Here is a 14,012-nt window from a genome sequence, read left to right as displayed (position 1 = left end):
AAATCCAGATCTACTGGGATGAACAGGTCATCGAAGCGATCCGGGAAACCAACCTCCCCAGCGCCAAGTTCGACGGAGCCGCCCTCCACATGTTCATCATAAGCGGCAAGGATGTAATCCTTGGTGACTGCGCAAAGCCAAGTTAAATGATATCAGCAAAAGAACGATGTTCGCGCAAAAAAAAAAAAAAAAAAAAAAAAAAAAAAAAAAAAAAAAACTTACACAACCCGTCGACTTGGATAACGGGCTCAAGCGCGCTGTCGGCCCAGAGCCTGCTCATGCCGACCCCAACCAGCGCCTCCTCACAAATTTTCTTCGCGGGGGATGGTTCGGCGGTCAGTTTCTTAACCCATGCGCCAGTTGGGTTCTTGAGGACACCCTCATCCGCAGGCGCAGAAGTGATAGAGCGCATGGTCATACGGATGGGGATCACACCGGCCTTAATGTAAAAAAACCTCTCAGACCAGTCATGAAGGCTCTTGAATGAAACAGTGGAGCACTTCACCTTCTGACTGCGAGGAATAAAAGAGATCCAATTGTCTTGGATCTTGGCCTTATAAAAATACTGAAAGCGCCGAGGAGTGGGTTCCTCGCGCTGGGATTTGCACATGAACTCAAAGTGAGTCACGCGCACGAGTCCAAACGGATGGACTTGGGATATGTGAATCCCATAGAACTTCAGCAGTGCACCCACAAACCTTGTCATCGGGAGACGAAGGTTGCATTGGGTGAAAAAGTGGCTATATAGAGATATATAGCCGGCAGGCGGGTCCGCCGCCGTTTGCCCGGACCTAGGCAACATGCAGCCAAACAGGGTGGGAAAGCCCTGAGAGGTGATGAGGTTGTCGAGATCTGCCTGCTTCAATTTGCAGGGGATTTCATTCCACCTTTTGGTGGCCTTGGTCCTCCCTACTTCCTCCGATGTGGTCTCAACAACCTTCTTCCCCTTCCCCTTTTGCTTCAATGTCGACATCACCACAGATTTCACACGGCGTCTTCGAGAGGCAACGGAGGTGATTGAAGGGCTAGACGAGTATGAACTATCAGACATACAACTGTAATAGCCGATAATCGAGGATTCGAATCGATGTAAACACTCAAACCAGAATGTGAAAGCAGAAACTTGAATTTTAGCAACAATGAAGATGAAGATAAAAATTTCCTAAGGGCCTGCTTTTATAGGCCCAGGAGAGAGAAATGTGGCAGCTGATCGGATTTCACGCGCCCCCACTCGCAGGGGCAACCCAACGAAGGCGCGACACGTGTCCCTAACAGCTGTGTGAGGGGACAAAAAGATGTAACCGACCTGCCACGGAACAGAGACGCGCCCCCACTCGCAGGTACTAACCAATGCGAGTGCGACACGTGTTCAAGACAGCTGTGTGAGGGGACGTGAAAGGCAACTGTAGCACCTCGAGCACACGAAACGTCTGACACGTTTACGGCGCACGTCATCACCAACCAACCACGTGTTTGGACCTTTCGTTTTCAACCAAATGGATAGAACTTCGCGCGACGATGGAAACAACCAAGAAAACGACAAAACCCCCTATAAAAGGACAATTCAGTGAGTCTAATATCTATCTTACCATGCTCGCGCAAGATAAGACACACATTAGACTGGGGGGGCTTGAAGAGGTATGTACCCGCCTCAACACCAAGCAAGGCGGGTCAACCCACAAGATAAAGACATTATGAAGGCACAAACCCAAAACCCAGGCGCATGGCGCATACAAAACATGCTCAGGCATCATATGCTCGCGCATCACATATGCGCGCGGCGCATATCACATGCTCTTGCACATCACATATGCTCGCGCGTCACATATGCGCGTGGCGCACCAGCGCGCGGCGCATATCACACGCTCGTGCATATCACACCTGCGCATGAAATATCTGCGCGTGAGAATAAAAAGAAGACTTCGCGCATCCTCAGGATGGGCGCATATCACACGTACACATAATCAACCTTGTCCTTATCCAAATCAGGATCAGGGCAACCTTGATTGTGCACGTCAGACAATCTTCCAGAAGGCATCTTTTTAAGGAGTAAGAATATGCTGATGTTGACAGCTGCCAAATGAAAGGTCGACAACTCAGCATGACACATGTGCTACCACATGATTACAACCAACGAGAAAGCGCCAGGTGTCCCAGAGGACACGTGGCGCAGTGCGGTTGGAGGAGGCCAACGAGGCTGAGCCCAACCAGTGGAAACCCTAGCACTATATATACAGCATCAACTCCACTTTGATGACACATTCATTCATACTCAATCATTGACAGTTACAAGCAGTGATATCACATTCAATCATATTGAATTATATTCACTCACAGTCAGTTACAGAAAACACACAGTCACACAATCAAGAGTATTCAGCGATTCAGCAATACTCTTGAGATTCACTGACTCAAACTTTATTATCTTCTCCACAAAGATACTGATTCTCACGCCGGAGGGTTACCCCAAAGAGGACCCCTCTGTCCCTTTCTGAGGGGTAAGTAACGGCGCTGTTCATTTTGTAGGTGGAAGAACACGGATTCAGAGGAACCATCGGTGAAACAGTTTAATCATACCCGAGGAAAGTAGATCTGCTACCAGTGAGTAGATCCACGTTTCTTCATTGGCGCCATCCACTGTTACAAACGGCAATCAGATCTCATCCAGATCTACAAAAAAATCAATCACCATGGTTTCTGGAGTTCGTAACGTTGATCAAGCTCTGGAGGATATTGAACGTGAGGGTGTTAACGACGGACAGCAGGTTCTGAGGGTTCCGCGTGATTCTACGCGTACCACCAGCAACCGTCCCTTCGTCACAACCCCTCACGGCCAGACTGAAACTCCTCCAGACGATCACACGTTACAAAATATGGCCGGCGCGAAGCTGAAAGGACCAATGGGTCCAGAAGATGAAGCAAATGATCCGAATGAATGGCTCATAAACGAGCAGCGGCGTCTGATTGAAAAATACAACGACATGGTCAAGCAGAAGAAGCTAGCCGACCAAGCACAAAGGCAAGCTTTTGATAAGCAGACTACAAAGAGGCCGCGCGCGCCGGAAGAGGGACATTCTGTTCACACTGCACACACTGAGTTCAGTGATGAAGAAGTGCATAGCATGAGGAAGACACGGGATACTCATGCAGGAGGCTCACAGCTTCGCGCGCCTGTGAACATGGCGCCTGGAGCCAGAGCAGATCTGGATCTGCACATGCCGTACAGCCCACCGATCAGAGGGCAAGTGGACGTAACCACGCCCTATAGACCAGCCATCCTGGTAAAACACTCAAAGTTTACTGCGCGCATCGCGCAGGCTCCCATCCAGCACAAGACAAAGATGCCAAGTGGTCTGGGCAAATATGATGGCACAACAGATCCAGATGACTTTTTGCAAGGTTTCTATAACACGGGAAACCTAGAGAGCTGGACGATGCCAACATGGTGTCATATGTTTGCTCGCTGCCTCACGGGCGCAGCGCGGGTATGGTTCGAGAGCTTGCCGACAGGGCAAATTGATGGGTTCGAGGAACTATTAGAAAAGTTCCAAGCCCACTTCGTACAGCAGCGCAGGCACACGCGCGATCCTGATGACATCATGCACTGCATACGCAGGAATGATGAAACGATTGAAGATTACATCACTCGTTTCAATCAGGAATCCCTGGCAATCGGGGGCATAACTGAGCAGCTCCTGCGCGTGGCCTTTATACAAGGCGCGCGCAGTGACCAACTCCGCCGGGCTCTTGTAAGCAAAGATGGTATGCCCACCACGTGGGCCAAGTTAATGGAGGCATCGCGAGTTTTCGCGAGAAATGAGAAACAGATTGCCCAAGATAGGGCAAGAGAAAGAGCGCATCAGGCAGAGTCACCGCGCGGCAAAGATAAGAGGGCCAAACAGAACTCTGTATGGTCCAGGTTGCAGCCAACAAGTTTTTCTTCCGCGGAAAAACAAGCGCAACCAACCTCACCACAGCCCCAAAAAGAAGTTCGTAATCGCGGGGAGGGTGACAAGAGGGAGGGCGGCAGAGATCCTAGCAGACCTCTGCCAAGAATATGGACGCCCCTCACTAAAACACCTTCACAGGTGTTAAGTACTGAGAATGTCCAATTCAAGCCCCCCAAACAACTACACTACAAGGGACCGCAAAACAGTGGCAAATATTGTGAATTTCACAGGTCCCCGGGCCACAACACCGATGCATGCCATCATTTAAAGGATGTGAATTTCACAGGTCCTCTTATATTTCCTCCTTTTTAATTGATGCACATTATATGTACTAACTACAATGTTATATGGCAATGACAAGAGCAGGTAACAAAAACCGAAACTGAAAAAGCCTAGGAACTGAAACAGGGGAGAAACTCTTTTGGCTACCAGCACCTCCTAATTAGACAATGACTACACTGACTTTTGTAAACTTTTGTTGCCTTTAATATGGTAGAAATATAATGTTGCTATGATTATGTAAACTAACTACAATGTTATAGAACAGAACCTATACTAATAGAATTCTCACAACAGCCCTATGATCACGATTACATGATTACTAATGTTTGTTTATTTAATTTTTTAGTAAAATGCTGATGGAACACTACTAAAAGAAGCTACATATACCTAAGGCATCGCAAGTTTTAGTTGTTTATATAAATTTGTTTACCTGCTAGTGGCCTTGGATGCTCTCGATATGTCTTTAGCATCTCATGGGTTGCGAAACTGAAGCAGTAGCTCGGTATGTCTACATCAGTGAGAGGTATGAAGCGAGCCTTCAGTCCGATGCGCAACGATGCATTGTGGTCCACTACCTTGTTTACGTTCCTTGCATATATTGAGACATAATTTGTGACCGTATAGCAACTTTGAACCTTGAGTATGTCATCAAAATGTTGTTGTTGATTAAGATCTGCTAGGACTTCAATAGCATCACCCTGTGTAAAAAAAAAAGTTGGATTTAAACACGTTGTCAAACTTACAGAATAAAGAATAGATAAAATTTATTAAGATTAAAGTTGACCGCTTACATGATGGTCGACAAACAAATAGCAGATTTCTTTTTGGTATTTCGGTATCCATTTGTTTATAACCCGTATTTGTATCATTTGAGGTTTTGATCGTGGCTTGATGTCACGGACACGAATTGTGTTCAACGAAATTGGATTGTCTGTCATGCTGTGATGTAAGTCGTTAGTATAAGCAATTGAAGCAAAGTGTATATTGTGTGTATCTATAAGTATGAAGTAAACGTATATTTGTGTGTATAATTAGTGTATGTTAAGTTATCTGCTAGTCTAGTTTGCTGCAATGTCTATTTCCTTTAGAAAATCTGAGTATACAATATTTTTTGTTAAAGCTGGATCGTCGTAACCATGTGGTACAATAACAATTTTTATGGAGTTTGGTGCTGTTGCTCTTGATAGTGCGACGTATAATTGGCCATGACTGAATACTGGTTGTGGTAGGTAGATTCCTATCTTGTCTAGAGATTGACCTTGGCTTTTATTTATCGTCATTGCGTAACATAGTCGTAGCGGGAATTGTTTCCTCTTGAATTCAAATGGTAGTTCTTTGTCCTTATGCGTTAACGATATTTTCGGAATATGTACCTTATGACCTATAAACTTTCCTGTCATTATCTGGGATTCCACGATTGTAGGTAACAGTTGAGTCACTATAAGTCATGTGCCATTACAAAGCCCGCCATTAGGGTTGAGGTTTCTTAGTAGTATAATAGGAGAATTGACTTTCAACTCAAGAACGTGTGTTGGTAGATCGTTGAAGTTTAGAAGGTTAAGGTACTCGATGGGTACAATACTTCTATATCAGTGTTGTCTCCTGGATTAGGAACAGCAGAGTCTATGCTTGTGTAGGTTCTAGTTGTCCCAGCAGCCATATCGATAACCATGGAGTTGATTTCGTGGACCATGTTGTTTGTTGGGCAGACGATAGCCTTCCTTGAAAGAGTCGTTGCATCGGGGTTTTGTAATGTATCGTTGTCTTATATAAAGTGTATGAGCTCTCTTAATGCATCATCTGTATAGGGTATTAGATATTGATCGGGTATACATATGATTTTAACGTCTTATGGTTCGCTATCGTCTGGGGTACCGATTTCTCCGTCACCTACAGAAACCAACCAAGATGAAAATGTCGAGATTAGATTTTGTTCTGCAGCAATGATGTTTGGTCTTTGGAGGCGCATTTCGGTTAATTTATACACCTTGAAATCGTTCCACAGATAAGATCTTGGTAAAGATGAAGCAAGAATTGTTGACTTTGTAGCACCTTGTACTATTGGAAGTGTTTGTCTGAAGTCACCACCAAGTAAGACCGACTTTCCACCAAAATATTTAGCTTGACAATCGAATAAGTCTCTAAGAGATCTATCTAGAGTTTCAAAGCATCTTCGATTATTCATTGGTGCCTTGTCCCAAATGATAAGAGACATCTCTGTTAATAATTGTCCAAGTTGTGTCTTTTTCTTAATGTGACATAAAGAGTTTTATGTGACGTCTAATGGGATCTTGAATCTCGAGTGCGCTGTACGACCTGATGGAAGCAGCAATGACGCAATGACAGAGGAAGCAACAGCTAACACTATGCTGCCATTAGATCTCAAAGCCGAAATTATTGTTGTCCATAGGAAGGTTTTGCATGTTCCTCCATGACCATACACGAACATCAATACCTGACGTGCTGAAGCAACTGCAGACGTGACAGCCTCATATATTATATTTTGTTGAGGGTTGAGCTTTAAACGGGCCGCCTGGTGTTCAGCAGAAAGTATACGTCGGTTGTAGTTTCTTTCTTCCATTAAGAGGTGGTTTTGTAGTTGTTGAAGCAAATCAGGTCTAGGCAAAGGCAGACCGCAATTTGTTAACGACTTAGATGGCGAACCAGAACGAAGTAGCAACTCTAGCTCGTACAGAACATACTGTTTTAGATCCTCCTCATTCACAATGCCATAGTTCCGTTGTCCATCATCTACCATCCTATGCCAGTGTTCGTTCCACATGTTCAAAGGATTTGTTATATCACAAAAAAGAAACATTTGAGTGAATAGCGCGCGCAATTCTGCTGCTGTAGCCCAAATTGAAGCCTCTTCAAACGCTGCTGACCATTCAACATCATCACCAAGTAAGCCTAACTTCTCACATGCGCCACGAAATGTTGAGCATACCTCACCATTGACTGTTCGTATAGACACAAAGGATTTACAGCCCTTTTGATAACCCAACAACATGCGCAAGAAAACGTCTCTCCGCAGCTAGGATGTATGTAGATTAGCCTTCCTATTGCAGGAGCTTTGTCTGAGGCCCGCCTTAACCATGCCTTTGATGATGCATCCCATTTATACTCTGTCAAATAATCTATGTACTTGAGATGCCGGCCACTACTATCCCTATCATTGTTTGAAAGCCACTCTGTTAAGGTTGTTCTTCTGTTAAATGGGTTATCTGCTACATTTTGAAGTTGGTCATTGTCTCTAAATGTAACATTCTGCATGTTTTCTAAGTGGACAGCCAACACTTGTACGACAGGGTTTCTAACATGAATGTCAAAGTTAAATATTCTCCATGCTGCCTCGTGTGGACAGATGAATCTGCCATCGACAAAATTCTGAATTTCATTGATGCTCGTAGCGTGAGCTGGATTTCCTACATCGGCTGAATTTGGTGTCTTAGAAATACGATAATGAATACGGTCAACACCTTTTGATATATACTTGAAAAGGTATTTGATGAGTATACTCCAACCACAATACTCAACATTTATGTGAGCCATAAAATGCAAAGACAAAGTACGGTTGTAAGGCACAACGTATCTGTTATCTATATTTACATTGCCCCTTTTTACAAAGAAACCATTCGATCTTCGTCTATAATGTGCACGCCCACTATCATCGAATGAAGTCTCTGGCTCATAGTGTTTGGGAAAGCTCTTAGAGCAAGATCCAGAGTCCATGCATGGCGAATTTGGATTTAGAAGTCCACACGATCCATGAGTCATAAGCTTTGTGACTATGTTGTACAGGTGTGGGTCAATTGAAGGATCTGGTATCTCAGCTGAGATGAAATTAGCAATATCGGAAGCGTCTCGGATTATGCACGAAGGAGTGACCCACAAAAGTGTTAGGATTAAACGCACACACTAAACTGAACACACACACGAAAGCAGTAAACGAACACGAGGATTTAACGTGGTTCGGTCTAAACTGACCTACGTCCACGGGTGGCAACTAGGTATATCTTTATTGAGTGACCAAATATTACAAGTACATAATGTTGTTTATATAGAGACTGAACTAGGGTTAGTAAATTATTATGCAAGAAATCTAAACCGGGCCGGGCTTGGGCCCGACCGCCCACACCCGTCTCCTCTTTTGACTTCATATAATAAACCGGGCCAACAAGGCCTACGAACCCAACAATCTCCCACTCGGAGGCCTTGAGTACTCTCGTCTGCACTCATGATTGTACTTCTGTAATCTGAACATTAAACTTCTTCTAGTTGCCACCGCCTTCTCATCAATTAACCTGAAGGCCCGTTGAAGCTCCCCGGAGCTCCAACACGTCAGTCATGGCTGAAACTGCCCCTGACCCGTTCTCTGTCCCTACCGGCTCCCACTGTAACGAACTACCGGATCCTGAGATAACCTGAGAACAAACACTCTCCATATTCAGCAAGTAATTCATTGGAGAGACTTTTACAGCTGGAATACTGGTTTTCTTAATCCACTGTCGACCTGGAACTGTAACTGAAACACGATATGTGCTCCCACTGTCACGATGTCCCCCAACTGATTTAACCTTCCTAGCTCGTTCATCCTGAATCTTCACTTTGGCTCTGGGTTTGTTACTTGCAAAACGAACCTTCTTCTGCCCACGAGATTCTGTGAACCGGACTTTGTCTTTCACCAAAACTGGATCCACTCCTTTCGGTGACATATCGACCATATACAACGAACCCATTTTCTTGCCACGAGCAACCACGAGATTCCCTTTGACTACTTTCCACTGCCCATTCCCGAACTTAACATCGTGCCCTTGGTCATCCAACTGCCCAACTGAAATCAAACGTTTCTTCAAACTTGGAATAACCCTCACGTCTTTCAAAGTCCAAGAAGTACCGGCTGAAGTTATCAAATCAACGTCTCCCATACCCGTAACCTCTAAAATATCATCATTCGCTAGTCGAACCTTTCCAAAATCCCCAAATTTAAGATTCTTCATCGTTTCACTACAGTGAGTGGCATGAAACGATGCACCAGAATCCATCACCCAAGCATCAACGCTACTCTCAACACTACAAACCAAAGCCTCATCACTACTAACCCCGTCATCTGTGTCGTCTTCTGTAACGTTCACCTCTTTCTTACCATTCGGACACTGATTCCTGAAGTGTCCTTTCTCTTTACAACCCCAACATTCAATATCCTTACGAGTCTTAGACTGACTCCTCTTCCTGCTCCCACTGCCTCGCTGTTTTCCCCTACCTCTACCTTCTGTGACTAGCATATTGCCTGATGATTCACCTGAACTTCTGCGTCTTGAATCTTCTCCCAGAATCAGATCTCGAATCCCATCGAAAGTAATATTTGTAGACGAACTACAAACTGCAGTCACTGTTTGCGACCAACTGTCGGGCAAAGAGGATAATAACAAGAGGCCTTGAACTTCATCATCAAACTTAATGTCAACTGACACTAAGCGGGACAAGATCGAATTAAGATTATTGATATGAGTTGTAACTGACCCACCCTCTTTCATTCTTGTTGTCACTAGCTCTCGGATAAGATAGACTTTATTCGCTGCCGAAGGCTTCTCATACATGTTGGATAGTGCGTCCATCATACCACGGGCTGTGGTTTCTTTCATGACGTTAAACGCCACATCTTCCGACAACGACAATGTAATACAAGCCCTAGCTTTCTTGTTTAACTTCTTCCAATCTGCTTCTGACAACTTTTCTGGTTTTTCATCCTCGAACACTACATCCAAGTCTTTCTGACAAAGTAGTGCCTCAATCTGCATCTTCCACCAACCGAACTTCTGTCCGTCAAACTTCTGTATCGAAACCTTTCCGTCTTCTGCCATAGCAATGACTAAAACGAAAAACTGGATAAAACAGAGACAGACACAGCAACACGAGCCTGAACTTAACGATTGTTCTACTGAACTCTGTTAAACAATCAACCTATTTAACGTGCAGCGGAATAACGAACTGTAAATCAGAAACCGAAACTTTAAACTGAAACGATAAACCTGACAAACGCGGTTGGCACTGGTTCTAAGTTTCTTTAAATTTCTTCTGACTTGAAACTGTTCTTCAACGAAAATAGGATCTTGATTCGTTGTTATTGACTCGTACTTTGCAAAGTAGGATCTCGACTCGCAAAACTTCTGCTGTTTCCTTTTGTCTTTTTCTGTTGTGAAAACCAATATATGAAGCCAATTGCAAAGGTGGGTGGCGGCTATGTTATCTGCCTATGTATAATCTCACGTAGCACCAAATTCCCAAACACCTTATTTTTACGAAACCCCAAAAAAAAACTAGCGCTGACCTTTTCAACCTTCCGGTCGATCGCTGGATACGTCGGCTAGCTGCCAACACTGAAAACCTAGATCGACAACCTGAATCTGACCTGTGGCAACTGGTGGCAGCGAAACCCTAGCAGCAGTTAGCGGTAACGCGGCGGAACCCTAGCCCCGATCACTGGTGCGGCGGCGACACGCGGAACTGGTTCACCGTGTTCTTCGTGTGATCCGAACCTAAGCTCTAGATACCACTTGTTAGGATTAAACGCACACACGAAACTGAACACACACACGAAAGCAGTAAACGAACACGAGGATTTAACGTGGTTCGGTCTAAACTGACCTACGTCCACGGGTGGCAACTAGGTATATCTTTATTGAGTGACCAAATATTACAAGTACATAATGTTGTTTATATAGAGACTGAACTAGGGTTAGTAAATTATTATGCAAGAAATCTAAACCGGGCCGGGCTTGGGCCAGACCGCCCACACCCGTCTCCTCTTTTGACTTCATATAATAAACCGGGCCAACAAGGCCTACGAGCCCAACAAAAAGTATGTGGCAATGCGGAAGGCCTCTCTTTTGAATCTCAACAGTATATAAATCTGCATTGAAGTAACAATAATATCGACATCAATGCAGGATGCATTAGGGAAGAAAAGATAAAGATAAATGCAAAAAACATGCATTTGGAACATTACCTGCAACAATATCACCAAACGGTTTCTTGGTCTTAATAAAGTTTAGAAGTAGCCGAAGTTTTATGTGAAAGACTCGGGCGATGATATCGGGACGATCTTGCGACCTCAGCGAAGGGAATCGAGACATATATCTTTCAATCTCAGGCCACTTCACATTACATGTGAATGTAATAAAGTACTGAGGTTTACCGTATACTCTGCAAATAGCAAGAGCATCCTGATAGTGTTTGTACATGTACCGTGGACCACCGACAAAAGACGATGGTAACACAGTGCGCATACCAATCTCCTTGCCTTCGGTATCACCACGCTGAACAGCGTCACGTACGCCTTGAAGAAACTCATTACGAAAAACATTTTGATTGAGTCTTATATAGTCAAGCCGGCTCTCCTCTATACACACGTAGGCGTCAACAATATACTGTTGTAGCAGCCGACCCCCCTTAGAAGTAGCGTATATATGTTACATCGATCGTGTAGTAAATAGCCATAGTACATATTCATGGTAAGTTTTTTCTCTCGTGTGCTATCGTTTACCCGAAGAAAAAGGTCAGGGGACCATCCTCGTTCACCATATATGAAAAGAAGAGGATATTGTAACGGCATATACAAAGGATGAAGTTTGCTTATACGTTGTGGCCCAACTTCCCTGTGTCGAACTACAATGTCGTATCGTGTACATAAGAGATCAGGATCAGTAACAATCACACCAATACAACCTGGAGATGGCATGTCATAAGAAACTTTTTGACATGAACCGTAAAGACATACAGAAAAGTCAGGCACATCAGTCGACAAACAAAGATCCCTAGCCGTACGGAATAGCTTAACCACCTTGTTTGTTGACTCTAAGATCTTAAGAAGGAGACTAACTTTTTGAGGACAAAGATAGGGTTGATCACCTGAAGAGAAAGGATGAAGTCGGTTTGCAATTTCATTGTCAGTGTCATAGACATACATTTGTAAGAAACGCGGTCTCTGATTAGGGGGAGGACAAAGGGTACCTAACCAATGGTGAATCTGACCGCTTATCTTAAAGACATAGGGTCCAGATCCTTGGTTTATAGTGTCGTCAATCTTAGCACCAAAAGACGTCATAGAAAAGACGGAGTTATATGCACGGATTTTTGACATAAAGTCTGGCTGCTGAAGCAAATGAATAATAGACGTATAAGGTCGTCTAGGATAGGGTAGTGCAACATGACCTCCTTTACAACATTGTGTGTATCTGAGAAGATGCCTCGTTGAAGTTGCGACAGAACGTTCATCAAACCAAAATAAAGCGTCACAAAACTCGCAGACGTTGTCACAGTTGCCAATATCAATATACTCAGACGCACTCGTATTTTCATCACGCGTTAGCGCATAGTGATAAGATGGCGACCTAGAGGATTCGCCTTGGTTATAATTAGTAAATGATGATGGCCCAATTCTGGGTCTTTTTCCTCGCGGCATGTCAATAACAACAAAACACAATACCGAAATTTTTAATGTTTACAAGAAACCCAAACAAAATGCTACAGCTAAAACACACATAACCTTACCTAAATACCTAATGTTTAAGGGAGATCTAAGGCCTAAACAAAAGCAACTTCTAAAGCACACATAATAACTACAAACTTATATATAGAACAAAGGTTAAATATAAATGAACGATAAGTGCGTACCTTTAGCCGAAAAGAGCAAACAACCAACAGAAACCTAAAACAACAATCAACAAAACGCAAATGTAAGTCAACATAAAACAAACACCTAAGACGTAAGCAAAAAATAAAAACACAAAAAATTAACAACATCAAAACCAAACTAAAAAAATTTAAGTAAACATCACATGTGTTAACTGGTTAACAAAACTTCCAGTATAATAATGAACGAAGTGATATATATTTGAAGAAATGTGTAAAGCGGAGTGATAAAGGTAAGAAACTAATGAAGCATAACATAATTACGCATGTTGCAACCTGTTTTCTTTTATTTTTTCAAATAAGTGATTATAATTGATAATTCATAAGTGAATGCAAAACCAACGTAAATATAAAATGTGTAGCTTATCCAGTATAAAAATCTTTACAACTTAGATAAAATATAAGACCATTTGTGACTAAAAAAACAGATTTTAAAGAACCAAAAAAAAAAATCTAACTATGATTCTGAATTTTGTTGCATATGGGCTAATCGGGTAAAAAAAACTTCTAGTACATACCTAACCGAACCTCATCGGTACCGTTATTGTACCGATTCAGATACGTCAAAAGCCGGTATCGATTCTGCACTACCGAATAGATACTGGTACCCGTTTGCTCATTTCTTAAATCAAGAATATAAAACCATCAGCATCTCAAAATGCAAAAACAGATAAGTGACATGCAAGACAACAATACAAAGACATAGAAATCTACCATCTATGTAATGACCAACTATTAAAACAAAGGTTAATACACAACAACATTTCAAAATGCGAAAACAAACTAAAACACAGAAACAAATACATATGGCATTTCATCGAACATATGGTGTGCACCCACAAAATGACCAAGAAACCAAAGACAATGATAAACCCTTTAAAATGATTTTAAGTTGTTTAGATTATATCTTTTAGATAAAGAATTAAAAATGAAGACAACAAATAAGCATAGAAACCATGAACCTGTAGCATCCAATTTCCTCTTCGTGCATGGTTTTAATATATATATATAGTATATATATAGTATAATGTCATATATTTATTTTGAATGAAATTTTATTTGTCTAATTTAAATTATGAAAAACAG

Source organism: Bidens hawaiensis, unplaced genomic scaffold (assembly GCF_021521415.1).
Source record: "Bidens hawaiensis isolate Kalapana, Puna unplaced genomic scaffold, B.hawaiensis_p1.1 tig00007413_1, whole genome shotgun sequence".
In the NCBI taxonomy this organism is placed as follows: Eukaryota; Viridiplantae; Streptophyta; class Magnoliopsida; order Asterales; family Asteraceae; genus Bidens; species Bidens hawaiensis.
Note: the sequence above shows the minus strand (reverse complement) of the source record.